A 19,162-nucleotide genomic window follows, 5' to 3' on the forward strand; every position below is an offset into this window, starting at 1 on the left:
TAAGACAGTTAAGAGAATGTCAGGTTATATAGCGCCCTGATGTGTACAGCAGATTTCAAAAAAGTCAGTCCACAGATCAGCATCAGTCCATACAAAAATATTCCTTCCCACAAAACAGCAGGTCAGCCCATTATATCCACCTTAATTACACTTTCTGTGTGTTTTGTTCATCCAGTTGGTTTGTCTCTGTCATTCCAACAAATGGCACTTCATAAACATTTTCCATGTTAAAATGCATTGCATTTGTCATTCCAGTAGATGGCGTATAACAAACATTAACACTGCTTGTACAAATTCTGTACTAAATGACGTATCACAGAGACACAGCAATGGGGCAGACACACAGCACTACAAACATTAATACTGAATACGTCCAACAGAGAGTAACTGCCAAACGGACAAAAATCAGCTCATTCGCCTTAATAAAAGGACAAGAGTCTGTGTGTCTGTGTGTCTTTGTGTCCATCTGGTTGCCATGTCTCTGTCATTCCAACATACGGTGCTTCACAAGCATTTCTACAAATACAGTTCATCACATTTGTCATTCCAACAGATGGTTGCACCAAATGGCATATAACAGAGACATATGAAGTGTCTGTCTGTGTTTCTGTATATCTCTGTGTCTGTTAGGTTGCTCTGTTATAAGACATTTAGTATGGGATTCGTAAAAGTAGTGCAAATGTTTGTGATGCACCATTTGTTGAAATGACAAATGCAATGCACTTTCTTGCTACCTGAATTACAAAAACCCATTCCAATAGATGGTGCATTGCCAATGTTAACACCTGTGGTGGTCGGCTGGGGGCTGTGCCCAGTCGCAACGCCTGGACGGACTAGGAGATGGACTGTGCCTTCACTGGACCATGAGAGGGCAGCCGCCTTAGTTGGTTTGGAGGACATGGGAATGGAGAATGGAAGCTCAATCCAATAGGAGCCCATGGTCACCGCCAGGGGGCACCAGGACGAGTAAGGAACCCTGGACATCAGCACTTCCACCACACCAGGAAATGCCACAGAAAGCTCATCGGGGGCACCTGGAGCACGTACGGGTGGGAATAAAAGGGCCACCTCCCTCCAGTCGTCAGCTGGAGTTGGGTGGAAGAGGACGAAGCTCGGAGGAGAGGAGTGGAGGAGGTGAAGGCAGGACTTTTAAGAAGCCCAGACTTGAGGGTGTTTGGTGATTGAGACACTGAGTTGTGTGTGGGAATTAATAGGAAACTAAAAAAAAACACGGTGGATTAATAAAGATTTTTAAAAAGTTGCAATGGTAAAAACTGCTTTATAAGGCATATAAGACTAATGACTGCAAAGTGAATCGTAGCGCGTATGAGAACATGAGGGCAACCATTAAGAAGGATATCAGGGAGGCTAAAAGACAGTTGGAGAGGAATAGCAGATAAGGAGAAAGAAGACCCCAATGCGTTCTTTCAGTATTTTAGTAGTAAAAGAACAGTTAAGGAGGAGGTCAAGTTCATCAGGAATAGAAAAGGGGAATAAAAACATACAGACAGTGAAATAGCAGATGCCCTAAACTTACATTTTTCTGAGGTCTTCACAAGTGAGCAAGTGGATAACCTCAGAGCAGTAACAGGGACTACTAAGGAGGTACTGAGGGATTTGGAAATTGAAGAGGGAGAAGTTCTGCTCAGATTAAATAAGATGAAATCACACAAATCACCAGGACCAGATAATATTTATCCTCGTGTTCTTAAGGAGGCTAGTGAGTACAGATATAAACCATTGACACATATTTTAGGACGTCACTGCACACTGGAGAAATTCCAAAGGGCTGGAAAATGGCAAATATCATCCCATTATATAAAAAGGGTGACAGGGCAGATCAGAGCAACTACAGGCCAGTAAGCTTAACATGCATCACAGGAAAATTAATGGCAAGAATTATTAAGGATAAGATTGAGCAACACATGGCAAGGACAGGAGTTATTAGGAACAGTCAGCATGGGTTCAGAAGAGGGAGGTCGTGTTTTACTAACATGTTGGAATTCTATGAGGAGGCAACAAAAGGATACGATCAAAGTGGAGCTTATGATATTATTTATCTGGACTTTCAGAAAGCATTTGATAAGGAGCCACATGAGAGGGTGGGCATCAAGTTAAAAGAAGTGGGAGTTCAGGGTGATGTTTTTAGATGGGTGCAGAATTGGCTCAGACACAGGAAGCAGAGGGTGATGGTGCAAGGAACCTCATCAGAACTGGCCGATGTTAAGAGTGGTGACCAGCAGGGGGCAGTGCTAGGGCTGCTGCTATTTTTAATATATATAAATGATTTAGATAGGAATATAAGTAACAAGCTGGTTAAGTTTGCAGATGATACCAAGATAGGTGGATTAGCAGATAATTTGGAATCCATTATATATTACAGAAGGACTTGGACAGCAGACAGGCTTGGGCAGATTTGTGGCAGATGAAATTTAATGTCAGTAAATGTAAAGAATTACACAAAGGAAGTAAAATTTAATTCATTTATGTTAGGTAGAATGCCCAGAGGGGACTGGGCAGTCTAATGGTCTGGAATCCCTACAGATTTTATTTTTTTCTCCAGCTGTCTGGAGTTTTTTTTTTTTCTGTCCACCCTGGCCATTGGACCTTACTCTTATTCTATGTTAATTAATGTTGACTTATTTTATTTTCTTACTGTGTCTTTTATTTTTCTATTCTTTATTATGTAAATCACTTTGAGCTACTGTTTGTATGAAAATGTGCTATAGAAATAAATGTTGTTGTTGTTGTAAAAATGTTAGGTTTGAATACACAAAGGGCGGTCGGAAAATCGAGGGTCCACCTTATGAGAAGGATTTAGGAGTCATAGTGGACTCAAAGCTATCAACTTCCCAACAGTGTTCAGAAGCCATTAAGAAGGCTAACAGAATGTCAGGTTATATAGCGCCTTGATGTGTGGAGTACAAGTCACAGGAGGTTATGCTCAACCTTTATAACACACTGGTGATGCCTCATCTTGAGTACTGTGTGCAGTTTTGGTGTCCAGGCTACAAAAAGGACACAGCAGCACAAGAAAATGTCCAGAGAAGAGAGACTAGGATGATTCCAGGGCTACAGGGGGTTAGTTATGAGGAAAGATTAAAAGAGCTGAGCCTTTACAGGTTAAGCAAAAGAAGATTAAGAGGTGACATGATTGAAGTGTTTAAATTATCAAGAGAATTAGTCCAGTGGATCGAGACTTGTATTTTAAAATGAGTTCATCAAGAACACGGGGACACAGTGGGAAACTTGTGAAGGGTAAATTTCACAAAAACATTTGGAAGTTTTTCTTTGCACAAAGAACGATAGACACTTGGAATAAGCTACCAAGTAGTGTGGTAGACAGTAAGACTTTAGGGACTTTCAAAACTCGACTTAATGTTTTTTTGGAAGAAATAAGTGTACAGGACTGGCGGCTTTGTTGGGAGGAATGGCCTGTTCTCGTCTCGAGAACATTGTATTGCATTGTATTGTAAATACTGTAAATATACGTGTGTGGTTTTGAACTATCGGTGTTTGCCCTTCTGTGCAGGGGCTGTTTGTCCAAACACCAGATATGTCAAACATTAGAGTAACTGCCGGATGGACAAAAACAGGCAGCTGTATCTCCAAAGAAATAAGTTTCCATTAGGGAAAAGGATCAAATGCATAAACGTAAGATGAGAAAACATGAAAAACCGCAAAGCTAAGGAAGTCTGTGACAAACCAAATCAAGATGTGATGCACCAGACCAGCGATGATGAATTTCCTGAGAATGTGAATTATTAAGGACGTCTGTGAACACTCAGTACTCAGCTAGTAGAAACCCCAGATGAACATGGAGAGTGAAATTATGTGAATACCACGGCCATTGCAGCAGTGCGGGCCCAGGAGACACCAAAAACAACCAGAGCCAGACTACAGAGTGATGTTCAGAGTCAGAGGGTGTGAAGTCAAAGGGACAGGGGAGCCCCAAATCTCACTACAGCTCATGAGACTGAATTAAATTATGACATAGGGATTGTAGGAGACCACTATAGTGTAGTCTGGGCAGTCAGTGCAAATATTGTGGATAAAGATTTATTGAGGAGAAGCAGAAGAGAGACTTGTCTTATCTCCGCTTCTACTTCCAGACAGGTCAAGGTACAGATTCTGTGAATTTCATTTAAAAACATCAGGTATCCTAACTGTTCTTTTTGTGAATATTATTCTTCTTTCTCATAGAGGACCCTATTGTTTCCAGATAACTGATGACTGTTACCATGAGGCAGGTGTGTTACAACCAAAAAATGATAAGTAGAGTCAATAGGCTCAACTGTATATCATCAACCCAGACAAGGTCACCAACAGGACAATTCAAGGTGCCATCCTGCACAGATGAATCAGTTAAGGTGACGAATGAGTGAAATTAATCTTTTCACTCCAGCGTGTAGAATGATGTTTGAAATTGAAGAGGAATACACAGAGCAGCAGGTGCTCGACCAAACACTGTTACAGTAGCAAATGCACTGGAGAGGAATCCACAGAGACATAACTCTCTAAGGACAAATGAGGTAGCCATCGTGTTTGAGCACCCAGCAGGAGAACCACCTCTGCAGTGGGACCTCCTGATCTGTTCTAGAGCAGATTCATGGGATGTAAATAGGGACAGCCAGAGGATTAGTTTACTTGGTCCAAACTTGGATGCAAAGGTATATTCACTACTGTTTCCATACAGGTATTAAAAAGAATAGACAGTGTTAAAGAGTTATGATAAGTTGAAGGACAGCGACGAATGAGAGGCTAGTAAATTTCAACTTGTACCTGAGTCATGTGAAGTACGTCTTCAAATACGTATATTAGGGATGTGATTGTGTTAGCATTGTCATTAGAATACTCCTGAACATGATGAAATTAGGCAATTTGTGAACTCTCAGTATATCTGCGCTACAAAGGCGGCTGTTTTGATTTGTTGTCTGTTAGCATTCTCATACAATTATGCAGTTGTATTTAGAGAGAAAACTGAAGTATTCACATTGGATAGGGGTAGGGGTTAGAGATACCACCCTGACAGCTTGGTTTAAGCTGAATAAGGACATACAGTACCTGGAGTGAGGGATTATTTTTATTGGCAAATGCCAGATCATTACCAGTGTGAAGATACGACATGGAGATGAACAGTGAAAAGACAGATAAAAAAGATACAGATATTGTCTAAGATGACTTTTACTACACATTAAAGGGGCATGAGGACCTCAGGACAATCGAAGGGGTGGTCTGTGGATCATTCATGAAGGTTGTAAGAGTGAGGGGCCTTGTCAGCAATAATTACTTATAGAACAGGTCCTTGGAAGAGTCTGTACTCTTTGGGATGAGCCGCAGCTGCTTAACACTTGGCCGACTTAATAAAAAAAACCAATAAAAATACTTAAAATTAAAATAAAAAAAAATGCTAACCTTTACAAGTACCCTAAATTTACACCACCTGGTACAGACTCAAATCAAATTTATGTTCTTACTCTTTAATAGTAATAATAATAGCAGCTCACTACTCAAAATTGTAAATACTGTAAGGACCTGGAATTGAACCCACAGCCTCTTGATTATGACACAGCATTGTATCCTAACCCAATTTCTTTTCTTCTTTTATATACTTGTTTTGTTATACTTGTACATTTTGTGAAAGTGTTTATTTGATATTTGGACTACGAGTCAGTAGTTCTTACCGCTGCAACACCAAAGCGGTCGTATCAAAGGGGTGTCGATGTCGCACATGAGTTCTTTTTCTGCAGTTATATCTTCCATAAAAGTGCCCTTGTTTGCTATACTTGTTATACCTTTGGTGAAAGTCTTTATTTGATATTTGGACTTCAGGCTTCACACATTATACACTTCATGTCTACATTTTGTCAATAATTACTAAAACATGACAAACGTTTCTGTTTTAACGATGTGTTTACATAGATTGTTGTAGACACAGAACACTCATGAAATGCAAGTATTCCAAATGACGATGTATTATTTACCCTTAGACACCGCACACCCAGAAAAACAAACTTGAGCTGCAATAGGTGGGAGGGATGGGATAGCAGGCTGATTGTGCTGATTGAGACATTTACAAAAGAGAAGACGCTGGTGAGGAGGTGAGAGGGAATTTAAGGCGGCCCGGCAGTATAACTTTTTTCGTAGGCTTCAGGGATTCTAGAGTTAAACTGTTTGCCTTTATTTGTGTCTTTGATACACCAATTAACTCAGAAGAATTGTTTGTGAAATACAGGAGAAGGTTGTGTGAGATGGTTGCTCGACACCATCAAAGACATGCAGACGGCTGTGCTTTGTGTGTAAACTTAATGTTGCTTGAAACAAAAACTGTAATGCACCATGGAAAACAATGCAGGGATTGCAATCTCCCTGTAATACGATCTGTCACGGGATATAGAAATCCTGAGGACTATTATGATGCAGCTCATGAACTCGACCGAGTGATAGTATTGGTGATGACTGTGAATACTCTTCAGTGGGATGCACATCACCTTTCCTTTTCTCTCTGATGTCAAGTTCTGCTCTTGGGTTTCTTCAGCTGTCGTTGAACTTCCTGCTGTTTTTCTCTGCCTTTTATTCTTATTATTTGTGCTCAGATAAATATTGCATAAGTACACATTTATTTCTTTTGATAGACAAAACACAAATTGTTCAGGCTTTGTTTCTCTTTCATTTGTCAAATGGCTGCAGGGTTGTGTACAGCACAATGGCTCCTGCTACTTCATACACAGAAAGTGTTCAGTTATCTTGGCAAGACATCTAAAAATATAACAACACAATACAGAGGTGTGCGCTTATTCATGTGTTTTGATATGTATATCTTTGAAATGAATGCTTTAGTAAAAATTTGAACACAAGTGTGTTTTTCAGTGATCATTGTGAAAGTGTCCGCCTTCCCAGAATTCTCTTTATTGGCCGGGTACACTAATGTGGACTAGGAATTTGTCTGTTGTTGCAACAATCCAGGAGAGAAAAAAACAGAGTGTAAAATGATTTCATTATTATAATTTATTTTAGTGTTTATTGCTGTATAATTTAACTTTAAGTGCACTTTCCATGGAGCAGCTCGTGTACACATAGAATGAGGACGTCCTGCTACAGACCCAGGGCCATTTCACACTGAGGGGATAATTTCTGCAGTCAGAAGAGCAGGCAGACACCTACTGCAGATCATTAAGATTTAGAAGGTAAAACCTTAGGAGGTCAGCACAATTCTATTTTTCAAAAGATTCAAATGCAAATCGCCATTTTTTACAGTTTCTACGTGTACCATTGGTTATCTTTGTTCGTTCTCACCTCATTGACGTGTACTGATATTTATCGTAGAGGTTCCTTGCAAGCCAACGCAGATGCTCTCTCTCGTGTCCACGACCTCGCGGTGCAGGTTGCCTGACCTGAGGGGTCTGGGCTGAGGGGGTGGTCATGTCATACATGGGCGATTAGGAGGCAGTCAAAGAGCCTAAAGGTGAGTAAAACATCGCGAGATAAGGGGTTGTCACGTGGTACTTACCTCTACTCTTTTTTCTCATCAACAGAAAACAAGAAGAAAAATAATACTGCAACTTCCTGATTCCAAAATGGCCGCGATGACGTCACTTCTGGCCACCATTGATGACGTCACTTCCAGCACCCACAAAACACCTTACTTTCGGCTCATCAGAAAAATGTTGTTTCCAGATCCTGTTGCAACGTCACCACATTGCCAACCGTTTCCTGTCACATGTTTTTTGCTTTCTATATAACCACCATTTTGAAAACAGTAAATTGTTCATTGTACTTTTTCAAGGCTCTGAATCATTTCATTTTCTCATTGTCTGACGACAATATACGGGGACGGTCCCCAAATCTTTATTTTGTACTTTGTGACATTTTTTGACCACAATTGGCATAGTCGGCAGGATTGTTGTTCCAGTATGTCTGAGGAACAGGACCTAAATACAGTTCTCTCCACCATAATGGGAGATCTACAAACTTTAAAAATTCAAATGGGAGAGACAAGGACCCAGTTAGCGGAATCGGAGGCTCGTGCTGCAGCAAGAATACGGACGGAGGTCGTTCTGTCACCACCCATTGCTCTGACAACTTTAACGGAATTGGATGACATTGAAACATATTTTTTGATCTTCGAACGTACTGCTAAGCGGAACGCATGGCCGAGGTCGGAGTGGGCGTACCAACTGGCTCCCTACCTGAAAGGAACGGCGCAGAGGGCTTATTATGATTCAACTGAGGAGCAGGCTGCTGATTATGATGCTCTGAAATCTGAAGTATTCAAGCGCTACAACGTATCCCCGGAACAGCAGGCAAGAGGGTGGAGGGAGTGGCAGTTTGACCCGGAGAAGCCACTAAGAACCCAGGGCTTCGAAGCCTGGGGGAAGGTCTGTCGTTGGCTACGGCCAGACATAAATGAGTCCCATAAAATGGCCGAGCTACTTGCGTGTGAGACCTTTGTGCACATCCTCCCTGAACATATTGCCCAGCAGGTTTGGAAGCATACCTTCGAGGATATGGATACTCTAATAAAAATCGTGGAGCGTCACTGGGCGGCTTGCAAATCGGGGCGATTTTGGGCAGCTCCTGAGGCCCCCCCATAAGCTCCCGAACCTGCCGTCCGTAGAAGGCACAGACCAGCTAATCCCCCCCACTGTTACAAGTGTGGGGAGGTTGGACATCTGTCCCCTAACTGTACATATGAGCCCATGGATTGTTCGTTGGTGAAGGGAGAAAGGTATTGTGCCACAGTGAATAAACCTTTGTCTCTTCCTTATACAGGTGCAGTTATTATAAATAGCAGAAAGGTGAGGGCTATGTTTGATTCCGGGAGTAACATTTCTATTTTTGCTGCCCGTTTCGTTTTACCGCAACAGTGGACTAAGATCAAAACTAGTCTTAAATGTATTCACGGGGATATCCGGTATTATAAGACAGCCAGATGTGCAGTAACAGTAAATAGTATCCTGACGAGCATGGCTATGGCTGTATTACCGGATCCCCCGTTTCCAGTCATACTTGGTAGAGATTGGAGTGACATTACCAGCTGTAAAAACGTAACTGTACCAAAGAAACATGTAGGCTTAGTAATGGAAAATATTGATCCGACTGCCTCGACACCATGTCCCACAGTAGCACGGGCTGATACTAGCACCCAATGTGAAGAAATTGATGTCCCATCGCCCTCTGCGGGAGCTAATACAGTTAACGTGGAGGACATGGAGGCAGAAGCCCCTCCCCTTGAGGTCTCGTAAGACCCAATTCAAACTTTAACTTCCCAATTCCTTTTAACACCCTCATCATTTAAAAGAGAACAGTGGAACGATGATTCCTTAAAACGTCAGTCTATCATCCCCAAACTGACGGGCTGGTAGAACATTTTAATCAAACCTTAAAACAGATGTTACATAAGGTAGTTACTGAGGATGGAAGAAACTGGGATCAGTTACTTCCCCTCATTTTGTTTCCTTACCCGGAAGTCCCGCAGGCCTCTACAGGTTTCTTTCCTTTTGAATTATTGTATGGGAGACAACCTAGAGGGCTTTTGGATATGTTAAAAGAAGGATGGGAAGAAGAGGTCCTCCCTACTTCAAATATTCTTGAATATATCGCGCAATTACGCGATAGACTTGAGAAAATTAGACCAATTCTAAAAGACAATTTGGAAAAAGCACAAGCAGCACAGTCTCGTTACTATAATAGAAACACCACCATTCGGGAGTTCGTCCTGGGTGATCGTGTAATAGTGCTTGTCCCAACCTCACTCTCAAAATTGTTAGCACATTGGCAAGGCCCCTATGAAATAAAAGAAAGAAAATGATTCGTAGACTATTTGGTTAAACAACCTAATCGTTGACCGAGTGAACGAGTATATCACATTAATTTGCTGAAACCGTGGAAGGACAGGAACATTGATCCCTCCTCCGAACAGCCTCGTTCTCTTTTCATGTCATGTGCCCATCTTAATTTTGGTCCTGATTTGACACCTGAGCAAAGAGAAGATTTCGAACGGCTATCTTGTCTGTCCCTAAAGTTGTGGATGAGATACCTGGACATACTGCATTGATTGTTCATGACATCATTACGGACCCTGGAGTGATTGTCAGAGAGAGACCTTACAGGCTCCCGGAGGCAAAGAAAGCAGAAGTGGAGTTGGAAATTAGACAAATACTGGATCTAGGGGTTATTGAAGAAAGCTATAGCCCTTGGTCTAGTCCAATTGTCTTAGTTTCTAAACCTGATGGCTTGTGGAGGTTCTGCAATGACTTCCGACGACTTAATCAGGTCTCTAAATTCGATGCGTATCCCATGCCGCAAGTGGATGATTTACTTGATCACTACTCTTGACATGACTTAACGGACTCCGCTAAAGAAAAAAACGCTTTTAGTACACCCAGTGGACATTGGCAATACAAGGATCTTCCTTTTGGTTTGCACGGGGCACCAGCTACTTTTCAACGTCTGGTAGACACACTGCTACGGCCCCACAATTCCTATAGTGCCGCCTAATTGGATGATGTAGTCATTTATTCCGGCACATGGAAGGATCATGTATCGCAGGTTAAAACAGTGCTCTCCACACTAGCTTCAGCAGGGCATCATATTAATCCGAAGAAATGTTTCTTCGGATTAAGGGAAGCCAAATATTTAGGCTACGTGGTGGGTGGGGGTATAGTTAAATCGCAATGTAATAAAATTGATGCCATCATGAATTGGCCCCGTCCGATGAATAAGTGGCAGGTACAGGCATTTTTAGGGTTGGCGGGTTACTATCGCCGTTTTGTACTGAATTTCTCTGAAATTGCTTCGCCTTTATCTAATCTAACAAAGAAAAGTGCGCCTTTAAAAGTGGTATGGGACGATTCGGTTGACAAAGCATTCTCTGACTTAAAGTTGGCCCTTACGTCAGCACCTGTATTAAAATCCCCTGATTATTCTTCAGACCAACGCATCGCCTGAACTCTTTTTTCTCATCAACAGAAAACAAGAAGAAAAATAGTACCGCAACTTCTGGGTTCCAAAATGGCCGCGATGACGTCACTTCCAGCCACCATTGATGACGTCACTTCCGGCACCCACAAAACACCTCACTTCCGGCTCATCAGAAAAACGTTTCCGGATCATGTGGCAATGTCACCATATTGCCAACCGTTTCCTATCACATATTTTTTGCTTTCTATATAACCGCCATTTTGAAACGACGGCTCAACCAGCAGTGTCCGTATTCAGAATGACATGTCTGAGGAGTTCCTGATTCAAACTGGAGTCCAGCAAGGAGACGTTGCCTCGCAGCTTCTTTTCAACATTGTGATTGACGCGATTATACGAAAAGCATTCAATGGGCGACACAGAGTTCGATACGACGACACAAACTTCTTCTTAGTTCCAGTAAGAACAGTACGCTGCTATGCTAACAACAAGCCATGGATTACAAGTGACATCAAAGGCCTTTTGAACCAGAAGAAAAGGGCTTTTAAAGGTGGTGATCAGCATGAGCTCAAGCGCGTGCAGAAGAAACTCCGAGTCCAGCTCAGGGCGGCGAAAGAACAACAGCATGAAGGAAGTGTGGGATGGGATGAAGATCATCACTGGCTGCAGCTTGAAGCGGGGTGCCGCCATCGAGACAGACGTGGAGAGAGCAAACCAAATGCACAACTTCTTTAATAGGTTTGATCACCCTAACCCACTCTCACCTCGGAGTACTGCATCCTCCAACCATCCTTCTGCTCGTACCAGCATAGGTGAGACATCCACACGCACAATTACAGCAGCACAGGTGAGCAGAGAGCTGAGAAGACTTCGTGCCAGCAAAGCAAGCGGGTCCAGATGGTGTATCGCCACGACTGCTTGAAGGCCTGTGCGTTGGAACTGGGGAGTCCTCTACAGCACATCTTCAACCTGAGCCTGGAACAGGGGAGAGTCCCAAGGCTTTGGAAAACATCTTGTATCACCCCTGTCCCAAAGGTATCACGTCCTAGTGAGCTGAATGACTTCCGGCCTGATGCTCTGATGTCACATCTGATGAAGACCATGGAGCGGCTGCTGCTTCACCACCTGAGACCACAGGTCCGCCACGCCCTCGACCCTCTGCAGTTCGTATACCAGGAGAAGGTGGGAGCGGAGGATGCCATCATCTATATGCTATACCGATCGCTCTCCCACTTGGACAGAGGCAGTGGTGCTGTAAGAATTATGTTTTTGGACTTCTCCAGCGCCTTCAACACCATCCAACCTCTGCTCCTTAGAGACAAGCTGACTGAGATGGGAGTAGACTCACACCTGGTGGCATGGATCGTGGACTATCTTACAGACAGACCTCAGTATGTGCGTCTTGGGAACTGCAGGTCTGTCATTGTGTTCAGCAATACAGGGGCACCGCAGGGGACTGTACTTTCTCCGGTCCTGTTCAATCTATATACATCAGACTTCCAATATGACTCAGAGTCCTGCCACCTGCAAAAGTTCGCTGATGACACTGCTATTGTGGGCTGCATCAGGAGTGGGCAGGAGGAGGAGTACAGGAAGCTAATCAAAGACTTTGTTAAATGGTGCGACTCAAACCACTTACACCTTAACACCAGCAAGACCAAGGAGCTGGTGGTGGATTTTAGGAGGCCCAGGCCCTCATGGACCCTGTGATCATCAGAGGTGACTGTGTGCAGAGGGTGCAGACCTTTAAATATCTGGGAGTGCAGCTGGATGACAAATTGGACTGGACTGCCATTACTGATACTCTATGTAAGAAAGGTCAGAGCCGACTATACTTTCTGAGAAGGTTGGCATCCTTCAACATCTGCAGTAAGATGCTGCAGATACTCTACCAGACGGTTGTGGCAAGTGCCCTCTTCTACGCGGTGGTGTGCTGGGGAGGCAGCATAAAGATGAAAGACACCTCACGCCTGGACAAACTTGTTAAGAAGGCAGGCTCTATTGTAGGAGTAAAGTTGGACAGTTTAACATCTGTGTCAGAGCGACGGGCATTAAGCAAACTCCTGTCAATCATGAAGAATCCACGGCATCCACTGAACAGTGTCATCTCCAGGCAGAGGAGTAGCTTCAGTCACAGACTTTTGTCACTGTCCTGCTCCACTGACAGACTGAGGAGATCGTTCCTCCCTCACACTATGCCACTCTTCAATTCCACCCGGGGGAGTAAACTCAATTACTCAAAGTTATTGTCTGCTTTTTTATTTTTATTTTTTTCATTTTTATTACTATTTAATTTAATATTGTTTCTTTGTATCAGTATACTGCTGCTGGATTATGTGAATTTCCCCTTGGGATTAATAAAGTATCTACTGTATCTATCTATCTATCTATCTATCTATCTGATGTTCACCGATGACAGTGCTGTTTTCGCCAGCACGGATACTGAAGCAACGGACACTTTGTATGACATTTCCCGCATTTCACAGTCATACGGATCAAGAATCAACGTGGATAAAACCAAAGTACTTACAACAGACGGATCGGAAGCCAGAGTTTACCTTGATAGAACTCGAATCGAGCAGGTACCACAGTTCAAGTACTTGGGATCATTTGTCATGGAGGAGAAAGCAGCGTCGGCAGCTGAAGTTCACAGCCGGATCGGCCAGGCAACAGCAGCATTCACTTTACTCAAGTGGTGCATATGGAAGCTGGCGAATATTACGATCAAAACCAAAATATGTCTATATAGGATGCTGATCCTTCCAATTCTTCTTTATGGATCAGAAACATGGACATTGCTCAAGCTGGACCTCAACAAGCTCGAGGCCTTTCAAATGCAATGCTTGAGACAGATTCTCCGTGTCTCACTCTGCGACTGCCTCCGAAACGAGACAATCAGAGAAAGGTGCGATCAACAGGCACCGATCGCGGAGGAAATTCAAAAACGTTGATTAAGATGGTTCGGCCACGTCTGTAGGATGGATGAAAATCGACTACCGCACAAACTACTATGGAGAAAACGCCCTCCTGATTGGAGGATACAACAACAAGCACCGAAGATGACATGGTTGAAAAATGTAGAGAATGACCTAAAGAACCAGCGACTGACAACAATCGAAGCAAGAACCGTCGCAACCAACCGACTACAATGGAAGAGTGTGGTGAATAGAGCATGGAATCCAGCGGCACCAACAGCAGCATATTGGCTAAGAGGTCGACCCCCTTTCCAAGCGCCAGATATGGAATAAAAAGAAGAAGAGCCATTTTGAAAACAGTAAATTGTTCATTGTACTTTTTCAAGGCTCTGAATCATTTCATTTTCTCATTGTCTGACGACAATATACGGGGACGGTCCCCAAATCTTTATTTTGTACTTTGTGACGTTTTTCGACCACAACAGCCACACAGCCATGAAGAGACTGAAAAGCCTCAAATATTTAGGTGTGTCGGCCTGCATCATCTGTGTCAGCTCCACAAATAGCCAGTTTTAAAATCTGATTTGCACACAAATTAACTTTTTATTTGCTTTCGTTAAAAATGTTAAAATTTATAATGACTGAGTAAAAGTTCATTGTCTGCTCCCGTTGCTTGCATTACTAATTGCTCTCTCTTGCCATCTGGGGTTACAGAGAACAGAGAAGACATTTTCTAATAGGTGAAGTGTAGCACAGTAGCAGTCAGTCTTGGGTGAAGTTCAAATCCATAGTTCCCAGTCAAGCGTATTGTGTCTGCGGGCTGCATCTCCTTCCAGGCCAGGTGACTGCAAGAAAAAGAGAACAGAACAGAGGTGGGGGACATTTGTGAGGGTCTATGTAACAAAGAATTTGGGCATGGAATTTAAAATAGCTCATGTTGTTGGAAAGGGTCACTCCAAAAACACTCTGTGACAAAACACGCAGCATACAAGGGCGAAACAAAATATAACCACTTAGAGAATGCATGACATGTTTTAGCATCACATCCAACACGTGATTAGATTAGATTAGACACATTTTATTAATTCAAAGGGGAAATTCAGATGCATACAGCTGCAGAAACTTAAAAAATAAAGGATACAAACTAACAGGACAGATAATAGAACCAATCAATCAATCATATGATTGATAAATAAATAAATACATTTAAATTTAAAGAGTTCTTCAGGAGGAAACATTTTACTGTATATTGCAAGATATGTCTTCATATTTTTTGGGAATATTGCAATAAATTAAATTTTCATTAAGGACTTGAAAGAACAATATAAGTCTTTTATAGCGAGAAGCAGAGGGTGATGGTGTGAGATATTCAGAATTGAGTGAAGTTAAGAGTGGTGTTTAGCAGGAGTCACTGCTGGGGCCACTGCTATCTTTAATACATATAAGTATCTGAATAGGAATATAAATAACAAGCTGGTTAAGTCTGTTATGATACCAATCTAGATTGACTGGCAGATGAAATTTAATATAAGTAAATATAAAGTATTACATTGTTGTAGACAACATGGCTTGGCTGGCATCCCCGTTGGGGAGAATGGTTCCTTATGTGAATTGTAAACCTTTATAAAGGAGGTGGGGTTGATGAAAGGACGTCCCAACTGGGTTGGTAAGTGGTACCGGGGTGGCAGTTACAAGGGAAGGCCAGAAAGAAAGAAACTCCTGATACCATGTGTTCCCTAGCACAATGGGTGGTGGAATCCTTCTTGTATGGCTCCCATTTGGACACCCAGAGGGCTCCATGGGAGTTCACTGGGAACAGTAGTCCCATTGGAGAGCCCTACTGGGTTCCACTGGTGCCACCTTTATGGAGAAAACATCTTCAGAAACAACCAGCAGCGTCTTCAGATAGGCAGTCAGCATAGACTTTATAACACAGCCTAGGAAACGACTGCAGAGCACAGAAAGCCTGTCTCAGTTCAATGAAGCGAGCCCCTTGCTTTGAGCAAGTCTCATATTTATTACAATTCTTATCTCCAGATATCCCATTTCCCATCATTTGCTTTACAGAGTTTCTCATGATAATGATCTCGCTCAGTAACTGTTCTCATAACACTCACCTGCTTTTCCAGATTTCTCCATAACAAACTTCTTCCCAGTAGCCCTTCTATTAACAATTTCCTTCCCTATCTGTACTCTGTCATGACAGTCACTTTGGCTCAAAGGACGTACAGGTGACCTGGAGGTGAGCATCACCTAATCACCCCTTCCTAATCCTGGGCTGTTAAAGATTGAAAGGCTTTTGGTTAATCAATTCTCACCAGGAGGTCCCACATGTGAAAACTGGACTGCTCGATTAATGAGTCATTTAATGGTTACTTGTTGCACTAGCATCCCTTAAGACTAAAATCATAGGCAGCTGTGACAGAAAGCGGCAGTGGGCAGCTTCACTGATAAGGGCTAAAGTGTGGACGGCCTTGAGCAAACAAGCAAAGTGCCTGAAAGAAAGACAAAATACAAGCCTTTAACAATTAATTCTTCTTAAAGCTAGCTAGTTTAATACATTCTGCTGTAACTTGATTTATTATTATAATGATTCATAAAGAAGCACTGACATATAAACTTAAATGCTATCTAAAATATATCTTTGCATGCTAATGTGAAAGCCTGTGATACAGACCTTAAATTACTTGATAACCACAAAATAAGGTGTATAATTAGACCAAGAGATAAAATCAGACCCTCCACCAGGGGCACCTGTAATAGAAATTTACTTCAAATTAAAACAAAAAATATATCAGCAGTTCAGAAAGAAGCCTGCAGTTTTAAATGCTGCTTATTGAACATTCACTCTCTTGGCACTAAGGATGTTTTGGTAAATGATATTATATTAAGTACAAACTCTGATCTGTGTCTTCTCACCGAAACCTGGCTTAGTAAATGTGACACTGTCCCCCTAGCTGAGGCGTCACCTGATGGATACTCGTTCCTTCATAAGTCTAGAGATTCTGGTCGTGGAGGAGGCCTTGGAATAATTCATTGTAATAAAATGGAAATCACTTCTAGAAATTTAGGCAACTTTACATCCTTTGAGGCACTCATTTTAAATAATAAAACAGATTCCAACACAATTATAGTGCTAGTCTACAGACCACCAGGGCCATATTCATTGTTCATGTCTGAATTTAGCAACCTTTTATCTGATTTGGCTATAAATTATGATCACGTAGTATTGATTTGGATTTTAATGTACACATTGATGTGGAAACTGACACTTTTAGCAAATGTTTTACTTATGTGTTAAATTCAGTAGGATTTTGTCAGATTGTCAAAGGTCCAACTCATAATCATAACCACACATTAAATTTAATTATAACTTACAAAGTTGAAATTTAAAATTTAAATATTACTCCATTAAATGAAGTTATTTCCAATCACTACTTAATTACATTTGATTTAGTCCTGCTCTTGCCAATGCACTCAAAGATTAAAACAAAGACAGTGCGACATCTAGATTGTAATTCTGCTTCAAAAGTTGTAGATACTTTGAGTAAGTCGAGTGTAATTGTGGAAAACCATTCAGATCAGTTAACATCAAATGTAAACGTGGAAAACAATTTAGATCAGCTAACATCACATTATAATGTGACCTTGAGAGATGCTCTGGACACAGTGGCTCCCCTTAAAACAAAAGTGATCAAAGCACATAGAAACTCTCCCTGGTTTAATGAAAACACTCGAGCTTATAAATTAGAGTGTCGAAAACTGGAGCGCAGATGGAGAACAATAAAGCTTTATGTCTTTCAAATTGCATGGACAGAGAGTGTTAATAAATATAAAAAAGCTCTCTTTAAAGCTCGCTCAGAATACTATTCTACAATAATAGACAGCAATAGTTCACAAAACAACAGTAAATATCTACAGCTACTTCCAGTAGATTCTACTGATCCAGACAAGGCCAAGCACATTTTTGTACGATGTATCAATCATGAGGTATCCTCCAACGAAGAGGAGGGGCGAGACCACCTTTGGCAAGTAGCACCTCACATCTGTGGGTCGTTAGGTCTGACTTTGTGGGTCAGACACTCAAACTTTATACCATTGGATGACGTCTCCAAAAATAAGCAGATGTCCCTATATGAACATAATGAGACGCACTTGGGGGCGTGCGGAATGATAAAAGATACCGGAGCAAACAATGTATAGAGTTTCATGTAAATGTATGGTGGGCTAGGGGGCTAGTTGGGTGTAAGAGAGTATCAGGTGTTAGAGTTTGTATATGATTCACTGTCTTATGTGCAATAAAACTGTTCTGAACCTGGGTCACTATTTGAGAGGTCTAGGAGAGGCGAGGGGGACCCATAGAGTGAATGGGGCGGTGGGACACCTCAGAGGTAAAAAAAACTGCCCTGGTGTTACTGGTGTGCGAGAAATCAGAAAACAAAAATGGGAAAAAATTACTGTGAGATCCTGTTTAGTAGCAAACAAATGTTTAAATTTGACACAAACACAAATTCTATCACATTTTATAAGTTATCTGTCAGGTTTTACTGAAAAATAGAATGTCCTGCCTTTATTTTTTAAATAATAAGATTTCATTTTGGGGTACACCCTAAGGTGGACATTACTGAAAATACCTTCAGGGAATAATTAAAAATACAATTGTGCTGTTTTTATGGTTTGACCTTCTAAATCTTACTTGTCTGCTAAAGTCTGCTCTTCTGACTGCAGAAAAAGACCCCTGAGTGTCAAACGGCCCTCCGTCTGTAGCAGCAGGTCCTCCTTCTATGCGTAGACGAGCTGCTCTATGGAAAGTGTGCTTACAGTTAAATAATACAGCAATAATAAAATAAAAAATAAAACTGTCCACAATCCTTTGAGAAACATTAAATAGTATGATATAAAACATAAAATCACTTTACGCTCCGCCATATTTGATCTTTTTATGTTTTGTGTTCTCCTTGATTGTTACATCAATTCTACAAAGACAAATTCCTCACCACATTAGTGCATCAGGCAAATAAAGAGAATTCTGGGAAGGGAGACACTTCAACAACTTCATCAGTGTAATGGATTGTGTAACCTGCAACTCATCAGCCTGTAGTTAGGGGAAAAGAAAGAGACGTCAAGGGAATAAAATCAGTGCAAACTGGAGAAACCTGAGACGAGAACTGACACCAGAGAGCAAAGTCAAGGAATTTAACACAAAATGACTTCAGCTGTGTGTATTTATAAAATGGCATTTCACCTGAACAGACATCACAATCAGGAAATACGATGAGCTGAATCAAATTTAGGATCTGAGTGGACAGTCACAGCATTGTCTGGGA

Source organism: Polypterus senegalus, chromosome 3 (assembly GCF_016835505.1).
Source record: "Polypterus senegalus isolate Bchr_013 chromosome 3, ASM1683550v1, whole genome shotgun sequence".
In the NCBI taxonomy this organism is placed as follows: Eukaryota; Metazoa; Chordata; class Cladistia; order Polypteriformes; family Polypteridae; genus Polypterus; species Polypterus senegalus.